We start from the raw sequence: 21873 nt of genomic DNA on the forward strand, positions 1-21873 counted from the left end.
CTCCTACCCTTGGTCGTAAATCACGGTTATGTACTTGGTCACGAGAGCTAGAGCAAGGGCTTATTAGCAATAAGGAGTTATTTATAGGATACTACCGCCTATAGATTTTCATGATAATGCGATGAATTTAGCTGCGAATAGGATAAGGGAAACCCTCTTGTGCACGCAGATGAATATGCTTAGTCAAAGCCATGGTGGTTCTACCCAAATCTTGGGTCATACAATCCATTTAAAGCCATTGCCGAAGTGTTCAAACATGCCCTAACCACTGTGGTTATACAATGGCTTGGACCTACGCTAGAGTTTGATGGATATTGATAAGGTATTCTAAGCATGCACTCGTGTTATCCCTCATGAGATTATAACTAAAATACCTCCTTTGTGTTTTGGATGGCTGAAATACAGGACATGGAACATGAAATTGTCAATCTAAAACAGATATTTATCCATTTATGCTAGAGACTTGTTCATGCAAACCAGGTCCTTGTCCATTCATGCCAAGAACTTGTCCATTAAGCCCTTTAGAGATATTTTGTCTCCCTTAATGATCAAGTCAACATAACATAACCTATATAGTGACTAAATCACACAAAAGTGTAAAAGTCCATAAAGATAGGTTTCTATCATACATATAACATAGAAACAATATCTTGTCAAACCAGGAAGATTAGGCCCAAACCATGGAAGCTCTTGTGAAGAAATCTCCTCCACTGTAAGGAGGAAAATGCGTTTTCATCTCTAAGCATGGAAAGAGTGAATATACCGACCCAAAAATGGTTTGCATTATGGGAAGACCTAAAGAAACATGCATATAAAATGAGTGTGTTAACAGGTCAGCAAGGAGAGGGGAGCCTCCAATATGCCACCCTAGGCTATATGTATTGTTAAAGGAGCTTGAAAATGTCACAAGTTCAAGCTATTACAACTTATGAAGGAAATTCCATACAAGTTACCACCAAAGAATAATATATATAACGTTGGGTGTCCTATTCCATATGTTGTTCCAATACTAGAATGATATGTTAGAACCCTCCTTCAATGGTTTGGTTGATTATTTCCACGGCGCTCAAATTGGCATGTACTCCCTTAATGAGAGGGTGTGTGTGTATATATATATGTTATAACCCTCCTTCAATGGTTTGGTTTATTATAGCCATGGCACTCAAATTGGTGTATACTCCCTTAGTGAGAGGGTGTGTGTGTATATATAATATATATACACACACACACCCTCTCACTAAGGGAGTACACACCAATTTGAGCGCCATGGCTATAATCAACCAAAACATTGAAGGGGGTTTTAACATATTGTTCCAGTATTGGAACAACATATGGAATAGGACACCCAACATTAAGAAATTGGACATCACCATGTGCATCAAAAAATTGCAACATTATGTGAAGTACAAGAAACATAAATCAAATCATTCAAGATCATGAGGCTGAGCCATCCACAACACAGAAACACAATTGTTTATTTAGGCTTGAGTTTTGATAATATGAGACTACAGACCAAAACCAGGGTATTCATCACAGAAACCTTAGATGGGTCCACCATACAAAACAAATGAATTAATAAGGATGGGAGAGGAATAAGTCCTCAACATTACCACACTAAAACACAAAAAAGGTTATAAAGGTTTGGAAGAATATAACCACAATGTTGTGACGAAGAAGGACTCCCATACTAATTATTGTTAGATTGTAACCATGCCAATACACATTGTTCCAATGCCTTTAGATCAGTGGCAACAATTTGTTAGTCAATCATGTAAGTAGTAATAACATAAACCATGTCCAATGCATTAATATACAACATTTCAATCTAGAAATGCAAACATATATATTCATTGTTATTGTAATTACATAGAAATCACTTATGTTAGGAACTTTTGGGCAATCGAGTCTGGGACAATGACTCTCCACCCAATTATAGATAGCTACAACGAATTCTCACTTGCAATTATCACCCCGAGCCATATTCTAGAGACTGAGGGGTCATTTTCTCAGGGATTTAGGCACACTTACCAGTTGAAATAGGGATACCAGAAATTTTACCACCTCCTCCCTCCAATACAGCTGTAATCAACCAGTGTGTAGAGACACTATTATTCCACCCACATTTAGGGACTCCAGAACCCCAAAAAAATCAAACATACAACAATGAGACTTTAAAGACCTTCCAAGAATTTTCCCAAGATTACTTAATCCATCCCAACTGTTAGGGATTTATGAGAAATACCATCTCCACCCTCTTGTCCACAGGGATTCGAGAGGCAAGTACCTCCTCACCTGGAGTGTTTTCTTCTAGACTTCCTACCAACCAGAAATCACTTCTTCGTTGCCCTCTCTGGCTTTACTTTACTACTCTAATGGAATGTCCTTTTGCACATTTCAAATTTCTCTCCTGTATTCAACAGTTCGAATCCATTCTTCTCTTTCATGATTCCTAACTCTCCCTTTTTCTTGTCGTTGTTCCTTGGGAAAGATAAATCTTCCCCCCTTCTCTCCCCGTTCCAAAGATTCCCATTCCTCCTTCCTTGTTGTTGCATTGTCCTCAATTGTCTGCCTAATATTTTCCTTGCTATTTGGATTTGTCCCCTCCAGACAATGACTCCTCCCAAAACAATCTTGTGAGCTAATCAAAATTGTGCCACCTTCCTGTATATCCTTAGGTTTTAAATTTTTGATTAATTAGTTGTAGTGAATGTCCAACACACTACACCTACTAACGACTTCTTTCTTTTCCTTTTAAAATTTGTGTCCATGTTTCTTGGCCATTGCTACAAAAGCACAATTGATGGGAAATTCACATTTTCCTTTAGCCCAACTATCGGTTGTTGTGTACCAACCCATATTTTCTATAGTAAGCAATAATTTAACATTTTCCCTAGCAAGTAACCTTCCCATCTCTAGAATTTGTGTCCCATTAATCAACCCATATATATATATATATATATATATATATATATATATAAAAAAAATATTTATGTTGCATAAATGATAGAAACGTAGTTGGGGTTGTCATATATTCCATCTTATAAGAGCGTCTCTACAAATACTTCACCATTTTACAAAGATAATAATTTTATATTCAATTTTGTTGTGTTTCATGGGACTCCCTAACCTCTATTATATATCAAGATATATTGAGGAATTATATCCCAATAATACATGTGGGATAATTTGATTTTACCTCTTTATATAATAAATCATTACAAGGGTATTTTAATATATGATGAATGTGATATTGATCAAGTGCTTAGTATTTAGCTCAAAAATCAAAGTTCTCAGAATGGCTCAAAACCTGAACGACCGCGTCTGTCTCGGTGAAACGATCCCAACACAACTTGTTTCACTGAAAACCGAGTTCGTATGAGGAAGATAATGAGTTCTCTCTGCTTTGCCAAACAAAATTAATTAAAAAAAATGCACAGTCATTGCCCAGTCAGCAGTCTGTACTGCTGACGTGGCAGGTGACTGTGCAAGGTCAATGGTGGTCAACAGCTCAAACACAGTTCATCAAATATCATGTTTTATTGGTTCACAAGTGTAGTGATGTGGCAAGTTTTTATTGGTTTAGAAAAAACCAATGAGAAGGGGACAAGTGGAAAGCTCGTGGTCCGCCACATGTCCCTCCCCAAAGGTTGGCTCGTCGCGCAGTCTACCAAAAATTTATGGCAAGCCGAGGGGTCGAACCCAGGACTTGCCCCCAACAAACTCTATGTCTTACCACTATACCATCACATGTTTCTTAACCTATGTAGTTATCCACATATATTTGAAATGTATTAATGTTACTGTTGGGGGTTAGGAGGGCTTGCCCGCAGGCCAACGCTCCCATGTGAACACTCCAGTGGTCACGGTTACAGTTAAACATCTGGTGCCAACATAACCACAAACATGCGACATGTGAACACCCTGACGGTTACATCAAACTATTATCCAAACAACGAACAACGCACACCACAAATGGTGGGGACATAACCACTAACATTTAATACATCACATGTGACCACTCACGAAAAAACCGTAAAACTGATAGTTAACTAGCCACGTGATTAGCACTAGTTAATTCAAATTAACTCGGAGTTAAATGCGCTTACCCATAATTAAAATCAAGTTTAATTTAGTGGCACTTTTGGTGGACCCACCAAAATTGGTGCTAACTCCAAGTTTAGTAAAGTTAACTGGAGTTCCTCAAGTTTTAGTGGAGGTTTTCTAGGAGAAAACTATTTTGACCATAACTGGAGCAAAATTTGACCAAATGGAGCTCAGGAAAAGGTGTTCCTAGCTGATTTAGACATTCTGAACACATTGAGACAGGTTTTAGGAGTAGTAGAGCTTTGTAAACAACATTTTTTTCTTCCATATTGAGCTAATATAAAGGCCCAAGCCATAGAAGATGGATCAAGGAGATGTAGCCCAGGAGGGGTGAAATTCTTCATCAAAACACTGTGTTAAGTGCTCATGTTGATGGTTTGAGGTATTTTTCATTGATTTTATTCAACACTTGTTTTCTATGCTATTTTGTTCATGTATTTCACATAAAACTTGATAAAATTTACCTGTTTCCAATCACAAATACCATAAGAGAACCATGCACATGAAGCAATTGAAAAGATTTTGTTTATAAAATATGAAGTTGAAATTAGCACAACGAAACTAACATTCAACAACAGATCAAGTTGGTATCAGAGCAAAGTTTTATTTTCTTGATTGCTTGAGTTTTGTGCAAGTAGGGTTTTAATGGTTACAAAATTGTGATGCTTACAAGGTTAAAGTTGTAGAGAGGAGAAGGGAAACTATTGGTTGAAACTCCTGAGGTAATGCTCAGAAGAAGGAGAGACACATGGCCACAATCTCCACCCAAAGTTCCAATTCCAGCTGCACTAGAAGCACCTCAAGTTTTACCTTCAATTGATATTGAGGAGGTACAAGCAGTACCAAAAGCTGAACTTGAATCCAAGGCCATCATGTCTGGAGTAAGAGAGACTAAGGGTCTTTCAAAAGAGGAAGCCTTCAATAAAGATTTCTATGACTTGACTGACATGGTTAGAGTCCTCTATGAAGAGAGGAACACTAGAATGGTTGGAGAGAGTTCTAAGCCTCCACATGGAGAAGGAAACTCAGGAGATAAAAAAGATGATAAGAAGTATTCAAAGGGTAATGGAGGAAAGCCTCCTCCATCTCCACCATCTTCATCTTCCTAATCATATTCATCATCCTCAACATATCAAACAATAACATATTCCACTTTCACCACAAAAAATTTCCATACTCAATCCCAAACCCCAAAAGGAAAAACTCCCTTACTCAAATTGGACATTAAGTTTGAAGTTCCCATGTATAATGGTGAGGTGAATGCATAAAAGTTAGACAATTGGATTCGACAATTGGAGGTTTATTGCAGAATTCAGAACCTTCAAGAAGATGACATAAATATCCTGTTGGCTTCATTGAGGCTAGAAGGAGCAGCATTAGTCTGGTGGGAAGAAAAGACTCAAGAGGAAATGCAAATTCATGGTAAGATATCCATTTCTTGGGTTGAATTTTTTTCTGCAATTAAAAGACAATTTTATCCTTTAGCCTATATGAAAAAGGCCATTATGATTTGGAAAAATTTTAGGCAGCTCAAGGGCCAAACAGTCCAATACTATACCCAAGAGTTTAGAAAGAGGGATTTGTTATTAGGAGTAAACTTGAATTCCCAAGATACACTGTTGAAATATATTGGGGGTTTACATTACTATTTAAAACATACTATCCTTATGTTCAATCCAAGCAATTTGGATGAGGTCTGTGTGCAAGCCATGCACCTTGAAGCAAGGGGAAAGAACATTCAGGAAGAGGGTAGTAAGAAGAACCCATTTAAGGGTAAGGAGAAAGAGAAGGGAGGAAAATGGAAGGGAAAGAAGAATGCAAGTGTGAATAAAGAAGGGGAGAAAACGATATGCCAACATTTTTCCAAAGCTAGGCATGATGGAGCCCATTGTTGGAAATTACATCCTGAACTAAGGCCTAAGAAACCAAACAATAAGGGAAAACAAAAGACGATCACCACCACACAACATGATCTTGGATCAGATTCTGGTGGTGAGACGAAGATTTCAGCCATGGTCACAAAAGGAAAAGAAGTTGTTGCAAGCACTAGTTCCTCACACATTCATAACGACACTCCAAAAGAAGAATGAAGAATAGAATTGTTCCATGTAAGGGTAATTTCAAACCATACAAAGATTGATGCATTATTTGATAGTGGGTCACAATCAAACTTAATTTTAGAAGACTTGTAAAAAATCTTAACCTTGAAATTGTACCTCATCATAAGCCATATCCACTGGGTTGGATAGTCAATAATGCAAATTTATAGGTTACAAGGAAGTGCTTATTCAAGTTTTCCATTAATGAAAATTTCATTGATGAAGTTGAGTTAGATGAAGTTCCACTTGACATCTCAGGAATCATTTTGGGTAGTCGTTATTTGTACGATAGTAAAGCAACATTTTATCGCCATGATAACAAATACTTATTGCTCAAGAATGGGGTAGAGTACTTTGCAAGATCCCATCTCAAAAATCTAAACATTTCTTTGGTTAATGCAGGGCAGATGAAGAGACTAGTAAATATAAGTAAAAATTTTGTGCTTCTCATGATCAAGAAAAATAATGATATTGATTATGAATATTTTGAAGGTTGAGATGACAAATTAAAATCTGATTTGTTTGATGTGGTAAGCAAGCATGGCGAGATGTTTCAGGAACCAAAGGGGTTACCTCCCAAGAGGGGAATTCAGCATGAGATACAGCTGCGACAGGATGTTCCACTTCCAAACATTGACATGTATCACATGTCGATTATGGAGAACATGGAAATCAAGAAGAAAATTCAAGAATTTCTAAACAAAGGTATCATACGCCCATCTACTTCGCCATGTGGTTCACCCATTGTCTTAGTGCCAAAGAAGGATAGAAATTGGCGCATGTGTGTGGATTTCCGTGCATTGAAAAAAATCACGGTAAAGAATCGTTATCCACTCCCAAGAATTGATGATTTGCTTGATAAATTGAGGTATGCAAATTATTTCACTAATTTAGACTTACGAAGTGGTTATCATCAGGTTAGAATAGCTGAAGAGGACATCTGGAAAACTACATTTAAAACTAAACAAGGATTGTTTGAGTGGCTTGTTATGCCTTTCGGTCTTACAAATGCTCCAACTACTTTCATGAGAGTTATGAATGATGTATTAAGACAATTTCTAGATGAATTTGTCATTGTTTACTTAGATGATATTCTCATATTCAACAAATCTAGAGATGAACATGTCATGCATTTGAACAAAGTACTTGATGTCTTGAGAAAATAACTGAGTTGTTTTTAAAGATGTCAAAGTGTGAATTTGGCAAGACTTCTTTAGTGTATTTGGGACACATTGTTGGAGGAGGCGAGCTGAAGATAGAACCCTCTAAAGTTGAGGTCATTTTGAATTGGCCGAAGCCCAATACAATTACAGAGGTAAGAATCTTTTTAGGGGCAACACAATATTGGAGGAAATTTATTGCTATTTTTTCTTCCATTGCAGCACCATTACATGCATTGACTAGTGTCAAGAAAGCCTTCCACTGGGGAGATGTACAACAGAAAGAATTTGCTGCTTTGAAGATAAATATCAGTTCAAAACTGGTATTGACTTTCCGGATCTTAGACAACCATTTGAGATTCAAATGGATGCTAGTGATTACGCCATGGGAGCAGTTCTGATGTAGAATGGTAAGCCCATTTCATTTCATTCTGAAATTTTTAATGGAGTTGTGACTAACTATCCCACTTATGACAAAGAACTTTACGCATTGGTACAAAGTGTCAAAAAATGGAAACACTACTTGATGGGGAAGGAGACCATTATGCATATCGACCATCAACCATTGCAGTACTACAGTTGCAGCAATCACGACATTTCAGATGGATGGGTTTTCTACAACAGTTTCATTTGGTTATCAAGTAAAAAAATGGAATCTACAATAAGCTAGATGATATGCTTTTTAGGCCTATTGTAAATTCATCTATTTTACTCGAGCATAATTCTGTTTTACATGAAAGTTACATTGAACAATATGCATATGATAATTACTTTCAAGAGGCATATGCAAGCTTGAGTCAAGGAAACCAAATTGAAGAGTTGGATTACCATGTACATAAAATTTTGTTGTATCACTTGGGCAGGTTATGTATTCCACTGGGAGAAAGAAACAATATCATAATGGAGGCACACACTACATTGATTGCTGGACACTTTGGTGTAGGCAAGACAATAGCGAATCTCCAAAGGTATTGTTATTGGCCACACATGTTTGATAATGTTTCTTGTTTTATTAGAGGATGTTCTTTGTGTGCAACAAGTAAGCCTAGCAATAGGAAAATAGGATTGTACACTCCACTTCCTGTACCTTCACGTCCATGGGAGAGTATCTCAATGGATTTGTAGGAAGTCTTCCATTGTCAAGGAAAGGTCATGATTACTTATATGTAGTTGTAGACAGGTTCAGAAAAATGTGTATACTAACACCATGTAAAAAGAAAATTATAGTTGAACAAATAGCTCATCTTTTCTTCCAAAACATTTGGGTTCATTTTGGTCTTCCTACTTCCATTGTAAGTGATTAAGATTCTCGATTTGTTGGGAATTTTTGATCAAATTTGTGGGACATGATGAACACTAAGTTGAGTAAGAGTACAACCTTTCATCCACAAACAGATGGAGAAACCGAGGTGGTTAAGAAGACAATCATTCATCTTCTTAGAGGATATTGCAACACACATCCCAAGTTGTGGGATGAATAGTTGCATTACGTACAACATGCATACAACTGGGCAAGGCATTCTTCCACAAACACATCGCCCTTTGAGGCATGTTTTGGGTACTTGCCAAGATCACCACTGGACTTCATATTTGAGAAAGATGTCGCTATCGATGGTCACAATGACATCGATAAGTCAAGGAAGTTCATAGAGAAAATTTAGTTGATACATCGCACAGTGCAAGAATAGTTGGAAAAGAGCCAAAGCAGATACAAGGCAAGGCATGAAAAACACCAGATCAATCAAAAATTTTAACTTGGAGATGAAGTTTGGTTATACATTATCAAAGAGAGACTTCAAGGGGAAGGTAAAAAGATTAAGCCAATCTGTTATGGTCCTTTTAAAATTCTGGAAAACATTGGCAACAATGCATTTAAGCTAGATTTTCCCCCTTATATGCAAATATACTCTGTTGTTAATGTTCAAAATTTGAGATTGTTTGAGCCTCCTTTGATTTATGATAAAGAAGAGCATGTTTAGCTGCCATCAATAGATAATTTCTCACCAGAATATCTTGATGAACTTCAGCAGGATCTCATACTTGACAAAAGAACCAGAATTTCGAAGAGAGGGAATGTCGAATAGCTTAGAGTGGGACTTAAGGGACAAAATCCTTCTAAAACCAAATGGTTGTAGACTGAGAAGGCGAGGGAGATGTACCCTCACCTGCTGAACATTTTATAATATCTTTTGGGGTCCAAAAGGCTTCTAGTGGGGAGGAATGATCAGGCGCTCAATATTTAGCTCAAAAATAAAATTTCTCAGAATGGCTCAAAACCTAAACGATCATGTCCGTTTCGGCGAAACGATCCCAACACAACTTATTTCATTGAAAACCGAGTTTGTATGAGGAAGATAATGAGTTATGTCCGCTTTGCCAAACATAAGAAATTAAAAAAAAATGCACAATCACTACACAGTCAACAGTGTGTACTACTGACGTGGCAGGTGACTGTGCAAGGTCAATGGTGGTCAACAACTCAATCACATTTCGCGAGTGTCATGTTTTTATTGGTTCACAAGTGCAGTGATGTGGTAGGTTTTTATTGGTTTAGAACATACCAATGAGGAGGGGATAAGTGGCAAGCTCGAAGGCCGCCACATGTCCCTCCCCAAAGGTCATCTTGGCGCGCAGTCTACCAAAAATTTATGGCAGGTCGGGGGGTCGAACCTGAGACCTGCCCCAACAAACTCCATGTATTACCGCTATACCATCGCATGTTTCTTAACCTATGTAGTTATCCACATATATTTGAAATGTATTAATGTTAGAGTTGGGGGTTAGAAGGGCCAGCCCGCAGGTCAACCCTCCCATGTGAACACTCTGATGGTCACGGTTACAGTTAATACATCCGGCGCCAACATAACCACGAACCCGCAACATATGAACACCCCAGTGGTTACATCAAACCGTTATCCAAACAACAGACAACACACACCATAAATAACAGGGAAATAACTGCTAACATTTAATACATCACATGTGACCACTCACGGAAAAACCACAGAAATGATAGTTAATGAGCCATGTGATTAGCGCTAGTTAATCCATATTAACTTGGACTTAAATGCGCTTACCCATAATTAAAATCGAGTTTAATTCAGTGGCACTTTTGGTGGACCCACCAAAATCCCCGCTAACTCCAAGTTTAGTAAAGTTAACTGGATTTCCTCAAGTTTTAGTGGAGGTTTTCTAGGAGAAAACAATTTTGACCATAACTGGAGAAAAATTCGACCAAATGGAGCTCAGGAAAAGGTGTTCTTAGCTGATTTTGACATTCTGAACACATTGAGACATGTTTGATGAGCATTAGAGCTTTGTAAACAACATTTTTTCCATATTGAGATAATATAGAGGCCCAAGCCATGGAAACTGGACCAAGGAGATGTAGCCCAGGAGGGGTGAACTCCTTCATCAAAACACTGTGTTAAGTGTTCATGTTGATGGTTTTCTATACTTTTCATTGTTGTTGTTCATCACTTGTTTTTGATGCTATTTTGTTCATGTATTTCACATAAAACTTGATAAAATTTACCTGTTTCAAATAACAAATACCATAAGATAACCATGCACCTGAAGCAATTGACAAGCATTTGTTTATAAAATCTGAAGTTGAAATTAACACAACAAAACTAACATTCAAAAACAGATCAGATATATACCTATTTTGTATAAGATTGCAGTTTCTTCCAACATAGCTTAGGCATTATTACCTCGCAAGGGGACACATTCCAACACCCTTGTAAACATGTCCTTATCCATCTGCAGTCAATGATATAGTTTAAATTTATGTGCAAATCTATTACGTTGATAGGTTATCGAACCTTTCATCATGTTCAAACATACATTATCAATTTTATGATCAAAATGGGGGTATAATACATTCCCCTCCCCCTTATTTAAATATAGTCCTTAGTGCACATCACCATGTATGTGTTCATATGTAAGGAATTTACATCAAAAGCTAAAAAATAATTGTGGCAATGCTTCTTGTGTTGCATCTTCCAGCTCCCATGTCACCTCTTCCAGAATGTAGCTTGTCCACTAAAGATTTAGTTTCGCTATGGCTTTGTTTTAGATGACTATGACCTTATTATCTAGTATATTCTCTTGTCGTACTTGGGAGTATTATTTTGGCAACACCTAAATCAGGTTGTCCTCTTGTATCTACATAACTCTATTGTCTATCTTGATTTTCTTTTAAATTCCACTTAATCCTGACCATCTACTATTCCATCTCCTTAAGCAATTCAAGTACTATTACTTTTTCCAGTTTGTCCCAACTCACTACAATATTACATTTTTTTTTCCATATAAAGCTTCAAATGTGCTCATTTAAATGAGACTTGATACCCATTATTATAGGAAAATTCAACCAAATGCAAATAGTCTCCCCACTTGGATGGCTTATCCATCATATACATCCTCATCATGCCTTTCACTTCACCGACTCTCTATATTTTCCCATCTTTTTGTGGATGATATGTTGTGGTAAAATTCAATTAAGCTTTGGATATCTATCTAAATTAATTCCTTTTGTTACTCTGTGCAACCTAGCAAATTTTTTTATAGGAATAAAATAGGTAGCTTTTGTTAAATTATCTACTACCATCATTCTTGAATCATGTTGCCTTATTTTCTTATGAAACATAGTTATAAAATCAATGGTTACCACTTCCCATTCCCATTATGGAAAATGGTTGTATCAAACTTGTTGATGTCTATGCTTAGCTGATCCAAGTATATATCAATGGCCACCCACCTGTGTCATTGTCTCAAAGAGCATTTCTCCATCTTGGCAATTTTTCTATAATTTCTCAAGTCTTGAACTTTTGGGGTTATTTTGAGGCCCTAAATGACATTTTTTTTACATGGAAATGGCCTAGGAAATAAGCCATAGGCATAGCATGGTACTAATCAAAATGTGTAATTCATGGATAGATCTTTCCAATGGGTTATCGTGTGTGCCAAATGGAGATAGTATGAAAAAGTTACAACCCCGTGAAGTTGATGTACAAAGTAAACCCATCAAGGCGACAAACATTTTGCCATTTCATCTCCTAAGGTTAGGTTTTTGAATGTTTATGGTTTCCTCATTGCTGCTTTAGGTTAAGAAGAGCCTTTTGACCTCATTGTAAGGCACTTTGGCAAAATTGCAAGGTCGTGCCATCTCTTCTCAGAGATAAGATACCACCATTTGAGCGATTTTGTTTCATTCTGCATCATTTATAGTTTCATCATATTCCATTTATTAATAGAGGTTAAGTTTTACTATATCTATGTGTTTTTGTTATAAATCTATATTTCATTTCGTTCCCTACATAAATTTGGATGAGTGGTATCAGAGTGGTCTACTCCTTATCTATTTTTTTGCATGTCCCCAAAGAGGCCAGGGAATAAGGAGTTGGAAATCGAACTAATTGAGCCTTTAAAATATCTTCTCACCAAACCTGATGGCCTCACATGGTGGAAGAAAATAAATACAAGGGAGTAGAATATCCTTGTAAATTTTTGCTTGAGGAAGCCCTTACATAACAAAGGAACGAGATGATGGATAATTTTGCCTAGATTCTTCGATGGATGCCAAAAATTGACACATCTTCATCAAGCGACCACTTTGAAGGAACTACTCCTTTCAAGATACAAGTTAGTTTTGATAATCCTGTGTTTGAAGGTTAGATGGATGTGGATGCTTTAGATAAATGGTTAAATCTACTATACGGGAATTTTTCTGTCCACATTTTTTTGATAGATAAAAGACTACCTTTGCACTCCTTAAGGTTGTCCCCCTTGTCAATGATTGGTGGAAGACTTACTATGAGAAAAAGGCCATAGAGGAATCCACAATGTTTGTGGTTCTACCTACTTGGGGTTCTTTCAGGGATGCCATTAAAAAATAATGTTACCATGTTGGAAGCTATGATGATCAATACACGAGATGGACCACATTGCGATAGGAGAGGGACAAAATAGTTGCAGAGATCACAAATACATTCCATGCCTTACAAAACATGTTGTGTATCAAAGACTTCGAGCAACATTTGGTGCTCAAGTACCGCAATGGTTTACAGAGATACATCTAGACATAGATGGATTTTTTGGACATATCCTCATTGGGTGCAGCGTACCAATATGTTGTCAAAATAGAGCAAAAATTTAAACATAAGAAGCAAGAGTTTGGATTTGCGAATTCCTCACAACGGAAGTAGGGAAAAGGAATCTCCAACCCACAAACAAAGTAGATAGCCAGGAAGACCACCCTGGGACCACCTGTCTAAGCCATAAATAAGGAAGGGTAATGGGAAGACAAAAAAAGACACAAGAAAGTGATGTGAGTTTGATAAGATCCCTTGGCATAACACTGATGCATGTCATTGAAAGCAGTCATTGGTGGTTGAGTTGAAAGCCTGAAATTCAAATGTAGGTTTCGACCAAGGAGCATCCAAATGAACTTGAAGAACTCGAGGAAGGTGAGCATAATTTTCACTCACAAATGTAGGTAAAGTGCGATCCACTACATTTCATTGCCAATAGCATAAGAAAAAATAACCTACACCATTGGGTGGCTTTGCCAAAGGTGAGATATTCACATCATCCAACAACGCCACCTACCCTATGGCATCAAGCCCTTCAAATATGAGGTATTGTGTGATATTTCCATCGCTTGATGTTTGTAATGTTATTTTATGCCAACTGTACTTGTGGAAGCTATTACTTTGGGTAGTAAACTATACAAGATACTAGAGGTTGCTCTACCAACTGTTGTTTCTTTGATCTCTATTAAACAAAATATGAATGCCATTTCCTAGACCAAGAAATTTGTCTTCTTTTGGATTCACTCTCAAAGTGAGTAGAAGTTTGCAACCACATCCATGGCCTCCACATAGGGCCTCTCTATACAATAGAATCAAGTTGAAAAGGTTGTGGAAGAATAAAAATATATTTTCTCCTCACCCACTAGGGTGCCTCTGCACTGTTAGGTCAATCATTCGATTGAGCTGACCCCTTAGAGCGCATCTCTACCTAATGGGCTAGTCTATCACCACTCTCTTCAAGAAAATGAGGAAGTCAAGCACTATATCTAATAAGTGATCTAAAAAGGGCACATCCAACTAATCTCCCCACCTTGCAAAAACTCAATTATACTCATGCAAAAGAAAGAGGGGACTTGGAAACTATGCATTGATTACAAGGCACTAATCAAAATCACAGTCAGGAACCAATACCCAATTCCTTGAATTGATGACCTTCTTAGCCAACTCAAGGAGGCCAAGTACTTCAGTAAGATTGATCTGAAGTTTGACCACCACCAAGTACCAATAGAACAAATTGATGTATGGAATACTTCTTTAAAATCCAAAGAAGGTCTTTTTGGGTGGTTGGTCATGCCCTTTGGTTTGATGAATTTCCCAACAACTTTCATGAGGATGATGGATGATACCTTGTGGCCTTTCACCAATTCTTTTGTAGTGGAATATCTGGATGATATCCTCATCTTCAACAACAGTTGGGTAGAACACTTGCACATATTCAACAGGTGCTCGCACTCTGTGGCAACACAAGCTATATGATAACTTAGAAAAATACTCATTTAGCATGAACAAGGTCAATACCTAGGCTATATTGTTAATGAGCATGGTGTGCATGTGGATTAATGAAGATTCAAGTCATTCTTGATTGGCTATCCCAAACCACACTAATTGAGATTCAAAGTTTCTTAGGCCTTGCCAAATTCTATCATAGGTTCATGTTGGGATTCTCCCATATTGCATGGGCCCCCAACCAAGTGACCAAGGGTGGTGAAAAAGAAAAATTCCCATGGGGCCAGCTGCAAAAAAAATATTTCAATGATTTAAAACATAGTTTGTGGTTAATAAGGTTATGCTTACCCAGTTTGAAACAACCTTTTGAGACTGAGACAAATGCTTCAGACTATGTTGTGGGCGCAATTCTCACTCAACACGATCATCTGGTAGCTTGCCATAGTTACAAGACACTATCAGGTATCATTTGTAAATACCCACCTATGACAAAGAAATGTATTTCATTGTACAAGCCTACAACCAATGGAAGAATTACATTCTCAATAAGGAGACAATCATCCACGTCGATCACAAGCCTCTGCAACTCACATACACACAAGAAAAATTACAAAACAATTACCATCAAAGTGGTCCACATACTTGTAATAGTTTCATCTCAATATCAAATATAGGATAGTGAGAACCAATTTCATCACTGACTAGCTTATTCGACCTCCAATTGTAGCACTAACCATGGTTCTCCACTCTTGTGAACATGAGGCCTCCAAGAGGGCCCAACTCTATGGGAGTGAACCTAACTTTTCCACCACCTACTAGATGTTGAGCACATGCATGATTATCACTAAATTTCATCTTTAGGAGGGACAATTATGCTATATGGGCCATCTCTATGTTCCTTCAAGCGAGCATGCAATGATGATTTGTGAAGCATAGTATATTCATATGGAATGACAATTTGGTGTGGAAAATATTTTGAATGTGATACAAAAGTATATTTATTAGATGAAACTTTGATAGGATGTCAGCAATTATATCATGCCTTGCACTGCTTGCACCGTTTCCAAACCATCCATTAAGAAGCAAGGCATGTACACCCTTTTGCCTATTCCTAACTACATGACTAGTTTTCCTTCCACCAAGTAGGGAAATGACCATGTCTTTGTGGTTGTTAATCAATTTTCTAAGATGGTCATTCTCACAGCTTGTAAGAAGAGTATCACAAAAGAGGCCATTGCCAAGATCTTCTTCAAACACGTATGGGTACATTTTGGGATTCCGCATATCATCATATCATATCCGGACAATAGGTTCCTAAGCACATTGTGGTAAAGCCTCAGGTCATTGTTGGACACCAAGCTCACCAAATCTACTTCCTTCCACACCCAAACTAATGGCTAGCTAGAGTTCATCAATAGGATGATCGTGTATATCTTGTGCATGTAGAAATCTAAGAATCCATGCACATGGGTTGAAAGTGTCCCTTTTTTTCAACACAACGACAACAGATCCCTCCGTAGCTTAATCACCCATAGCCCTTTTTAGGAGGGCAAAGGATTTCAACCACTGGGTCCTCTTAATGTAGCACTACCCCTTGCATCCACATAGGAGGAGTATTCCTATGCTCACTTTGAGGCTGAAAAAGCCACCAAATTCATTGAACATATTCAACACATATGACAATAAGTTCATGATATTTTATAGAAACCCAATAATAGGTACAAGCAGGGTCATGATTGACACTGAGTGCCAAACAAATTCTAGGTGGGAGACAAGGTTTCGTTGCATTTGTAAAAATAACACCTTACATGATCCCATCTAAAGCTTCATCCACTCACTATGGACCTTACGTCATCACCAAGATTGTGGATGATAATGCTTTTGAGCTGAGTATTCCTTGTAATGTCCCCAATATTTGGATTGCCTTGTGGTGATATTAGGAGGGATTTCCATTTCCAGAGCTTATGTCATCTAGGTCATAGGAGCATGATTACATTATTGGTGGGGCTGGAGGTATTTGAGGAGTTTTATGGGGGTCAATTGGGATCACTTTCCATTTTTCATCATCGAGATCAGTTCTACACAACTTGATCCTAGTTCCATGACATTCTGACAATTTCCGCAAAACAAAGTTATTAACAAGAATATTTTAATTAATTACACTTAATGTGTTGTTTCGGGTTGATTACTTGGATAAAAACCTTAGTGTAATATCTCATTGGAATTGGGATGAAAATACATACAAGAAAGAACAATGAAAAGGGGCTTTGGGAGGTTGGTGTGATCATGGTGGCAGTTTAAGATTTTTCTTGAGATAAAAGTGACTTTAATTAGTAATAAAAAGGCACTTATTAAATAAAAGGAGAAAATGTGTTTTTATCTAAGGGGCTGATAAACAGGGGCAAAAGTCACTTGAAAAAAGGAGGAACATGCACTAAATGGGTTATTAATACAATAATAAAAGGATATTTCTAGAAAATTGGAGAAGATCCAACAAAATCTTATAAAAGGGGAGAGAAGGCCATTTCTCATTCTTTCTAATTTATGATTATTTCTTGTTGATTGATCGGGAGATTAGGCAAGTTTCTCTCAAGGGTTTAAGGAAAGACTCTAACACTAGTTTTGATCAACATCATTGCCACCCTAGCTGGTACTCACCAATTTCGGTGGACATCATTGCCACCCTAGTTGGGATACATTTCTTCAATGGGATGAATTGGTTATTATTGTTAGAGTTGGAGATTGGATCATTTTTGAATACATTTTCCAGATTCGAAGGTTATTGGTTGAGGTCCACGACCGAATTCATATGCTATAAAGGTTGAATTTATCTGTAAGGGATGAAAATTATTAAATGTTGCCCTGTTTGTTTGGTGAGGTTGAATTTATCTGTTGTGACCGAGTCTATTTTCTGAAGCCCAATTTATTTATTGGGGCTGAATTTATCTATTGGGGCTGAGATTATTTGTTGGGGTCAAATTTATCTACCAAGGTCGAGTTTATTTGTCGGACCTTGGTTTATTCGCTGGGGTCAAATTTGTCTACTGGGGTTGAGTTTATTTGTTGGAGCCCAGTTTATTTACCAAGATGAATTTATTTGTTGGGGTCAATATTATTTGTTGGAAATTTTTATTTGCTAGGGCCAAGATTATTTGTTGGATATCTTTATTTTTTGGGGTCGAGATGATTTGTCGGAGATATTTATTTGTTGGGACTGAGATTATTTGTTGGAGATATTTATTCATTGGGGCCAAAATTATTTGTGAGAGATCTTATTTGTTGGGGCTAATATTATTTGTTGTAGCTAAGATTATTTGTTGAGGTTGAATTCACCATTAAAGGAGGCTCGATTTGTTGACTATAGGAGTGTCACATTGATTGAGTTATTGCTAGAGTTCTATTACAAGTTATTAGATTAATATTCTCCATGTAAATCTCTTGATCAAATTAATAAAAGTCTATTTGTGCTTTAAAATATTCCTGTTGTAAGTGTTTATTTGTTTTGCGTACAAAGCATTCAAAGAAAAGCTTGTATAGAATGTATTTGTCAAAATTCCTAAAAGAGAAAATTTAATTTTTTTTGCAAGTTGTGCTAGCATATTATAGATATGGGATATTACAGTGGTATCATAGCATGATTTTGGCCATATATGGGTCTAAATCAAGGTGATATTGAGAAGAAGAAATTGATGACCAAAGTCGTAAGGGAAAATTTCCTCCGAGTCAGTTGTACCAAGAAAGAGTTGTCCAAAAATTTGAAGAATATAACAAGAGTTTCACAATATTGGTAGAGGAGTTCGGAGAATGGAAATAATCAAGGGTGGAAAAAGAAAAAAATAAATTGAAAATCTGCAGATGATGAAGGTAAAAGGAGCACAACGGCTGAACAAAATCCCAGTGATAATGTTGTGAGTGCAAGAGAAATGATGATTGGAAGTGAGGACTATGATCAAACCTCCTAGGATGAATTGGGAGAAGTCATACCTATTGAAGATGAAGCTAGCCCAAATTCACTCTACCAAGTTGGGACAAGGTTTTGGGATGAAGGGAAATCATATAATGATGCGAAATGCATGTCGTCATTTAATGAGATTATTGAGTAAAATTATGAGGCTACGATAGTTGATGATGATTACCAAGATGTGTGCGAAGATGATGATGACGATTACCAATATGTGTGCGAAGATGATGACACATAGGTAGTCAGTGGTGTGAACTTAGACCCATTAGATGATTTATTTGATGAAGAATATGTTGCTCATATGCTTACTTGTTCCCATAATTTGGAAAACCAATTGGAGGTAAGCACTGACCAGATTATGGCAGTCACGAGGCGTTATGATGAGACACAGGCTTTATTGGCAGAGTATTGTTGGAGAAATGTAGTGATACATGACTTTTTGGACACGAGAGAGGCTTTCCAGTTGAGGTGTATGGTCAATGCATGAGTTGATGGGTGCAGGATTAGGGATGGCATGGTCTACTGCAAAGGTAGCATAGGTTCTGCCCCTGAGTACAAATTTGGGGAGATGATCATGAGGGAGTTGCATGGCATACCTTCGAAAGGACATTTCGAGGCATTGCATGAGCATGAGGCACAACATATGGTAGACCTATTTTACATGAAAGCATGTGGGCTCCAGACAGTATTTGGGTGCTTCATCAGGAGACGGGATAACAAAGTTCATTGTGTGATCTAGCAAGAACAGGGTGATTTAGCATGCACTAGGTTTATTATTGATACATGATATCCATCTATTGATTACATATAGGGATCATAGGAGAGGCATGGATGGGTTCCAAAAACTATCACTACTATGCAATAATTAGTAGAGAGTAGGAGTTGTGAACTTCCGATATGGTTGTGGGAACTAGGAATCCAATTGGTTGCTAGATCACTCCACTTCTCGATGAGCGGGGATATGACAATGAGTGGTCTAGTTCATTTTGGGGTTGGCACATGGAGGATTGTAGAGGCCTTTTTTGAAAATGCAATAAGAAAATCTGTTATGAATATAATTCATAACAAGTAAATAAATAAAATAAATATTAATATTAAATAATCAAATATTAATTAGGTTAAATAGTCATTAAGTTAAGTGAAAAGGCATGTCTAAAAAACATTCCCATTCATGAAAGGACACCTGGTTAGGTATATAAATGCAGGTCCTCATTGTAACATTTCATCACTTATACATTTTATATATATATTAATAAATTATTATTATTAAATACCTCTTGTGGATTTTTACATTCAAGTCTCCAAGCTATCAATTTTCTTGCTTCACTATCAGTTTTTATGCTTCAGTGGTATCAGAGCCATGGTGCACAATATAATGATGCGAGTCTTTGAACGTTGTTCGCCGCACAATGTGCCATTACATTCACGTCCTGAATGCGTTGAGCAATTTAGTAAAATTCAAGAAGCATTTCAGTGTTTAGAAAAATCATATGCAGAAGTTAATGCATGTCGAAGGGAAATCGATAGTAAGGAAAATGATCTAGATGAGGATTCAAATAAAGCTAATCTTGATGTGAATGAGGATGATCTAGATCAAGATAATGATTTCGATGAAGCTGATATAGATCAAGAAGATTTTGATCAGAATGATGATAATGTTGAAGATGAAGGTGTTGCAGAAAATAAAAAAAATGATGATCCAAAAGGAAATGATAGAGATGACATTCCAAGCTTAGGAGCAATTGTTAAAAAAAAATTTGGCAGACACTTCAATAGAGGTTGATATGCCAGAAAAAATCCAAGACACCCTAGGAAGCATCTTAAAGAGTTCTGATATAAGCAGTGGAAGAGGGCGAGGAGGTCAAGCACTGTGCTACAACGATGGTCGAGTGGGTCACATTGCCAGAGAGTGCGCAAAAGGTGACTGGTCAAATAGATGTTATGAATGTGGACAATATGGTCATATCAAATGTCGATGCCTTGAATTGATTCGGAATACGAATACTTATCATTCGAGGTCTCGATCATTGCGAGATACTATGATAAGAAGAAGAAGCCGAAGCCCTAGTTTCAGAAGGAGACGTGGCAGAAACCCCCCATCCCTCGATAGTTATGTTGGCAGGCCTAGTCCTCCACCATGTGGCTGGAGAAGCCGAAGCCCGCCTTATAGAAGTGGCCGACATAGCCCTAGCAATGATTATAGGCCAGATATTCTCATAGCTCAGATTACAGATGCTGTAGGTCGCGCAGTCCTTATGTGCCTCACAGAGATTGTCGTTCGCCATAGTATGAAGTACGACCTAATGATAGTACCATTGAACCCAGTCCTTTCACAGAGTCTCTAAGCGAAAGACATGCATACAATAATGGTAGCGAAAGACATGGAGACAATAATGGTGGTGCTTCTCCCAATCAAAGAGATGAACATCACTCTCCAGGTCAAAGAGATCAAGATGGGGGTGTCCCTGTAGTACCCTATAATACTGACAGTGATAATGATGAACAAAAAAAACGTCCTGAACTCAACTGGGAAGAAGAAGAAGCAGTTAACAATCTGACTCAAACTTTTGAAGAAGAAGGAGCTGCTAATAATGTAGATGATGATCCAGTGAACGAAGATGAAGACATGGCCTTCCTGCAAGAAATAATAGCCCTCGAGACGAACGCAATGGATCCAGCTTCCTATCAGTGGCAGTCATTCCTTGGAGTTTTGGTGTTGTGGATAGCACCCCATACATTCTCGACCAATAATAGCCGCCTATAGCACTGTGGGAGCCACAGTCAACGAACACAACTGTTCGGGTGAGTTATTTGATAAGAACATTATAACTTATAACTCTATAATAGTTACATTATAATCTAAAAAAAAAGAAAAAAAAGGAAGACAACCTTGGACTCAAAATAGAGTTACTAGCAAGCCATCAGTGACGAAGACCTTCCACCTTCCATATGCTGAGACGACAACAGCGAAGAAAATTGCCAACAATATAGCTTTGAGGACAAAGCTT

Source organism: Pinus tabuliformis, chromosome J, assembly GCF_031772625.1.
Source record: "Pinus tabuliformis cultivar Carrire ecotype Pingquan chromosome J, CPIR1, whole genome shotgun sequence".
Classification (NCBI taxonomy): domain Eukaryota; kingdom Viridiplantae; phylum Streptophyta; class Pinopsida; order Pinales; family Pinaceae; genus Pinus; species Pinus tabuliformis.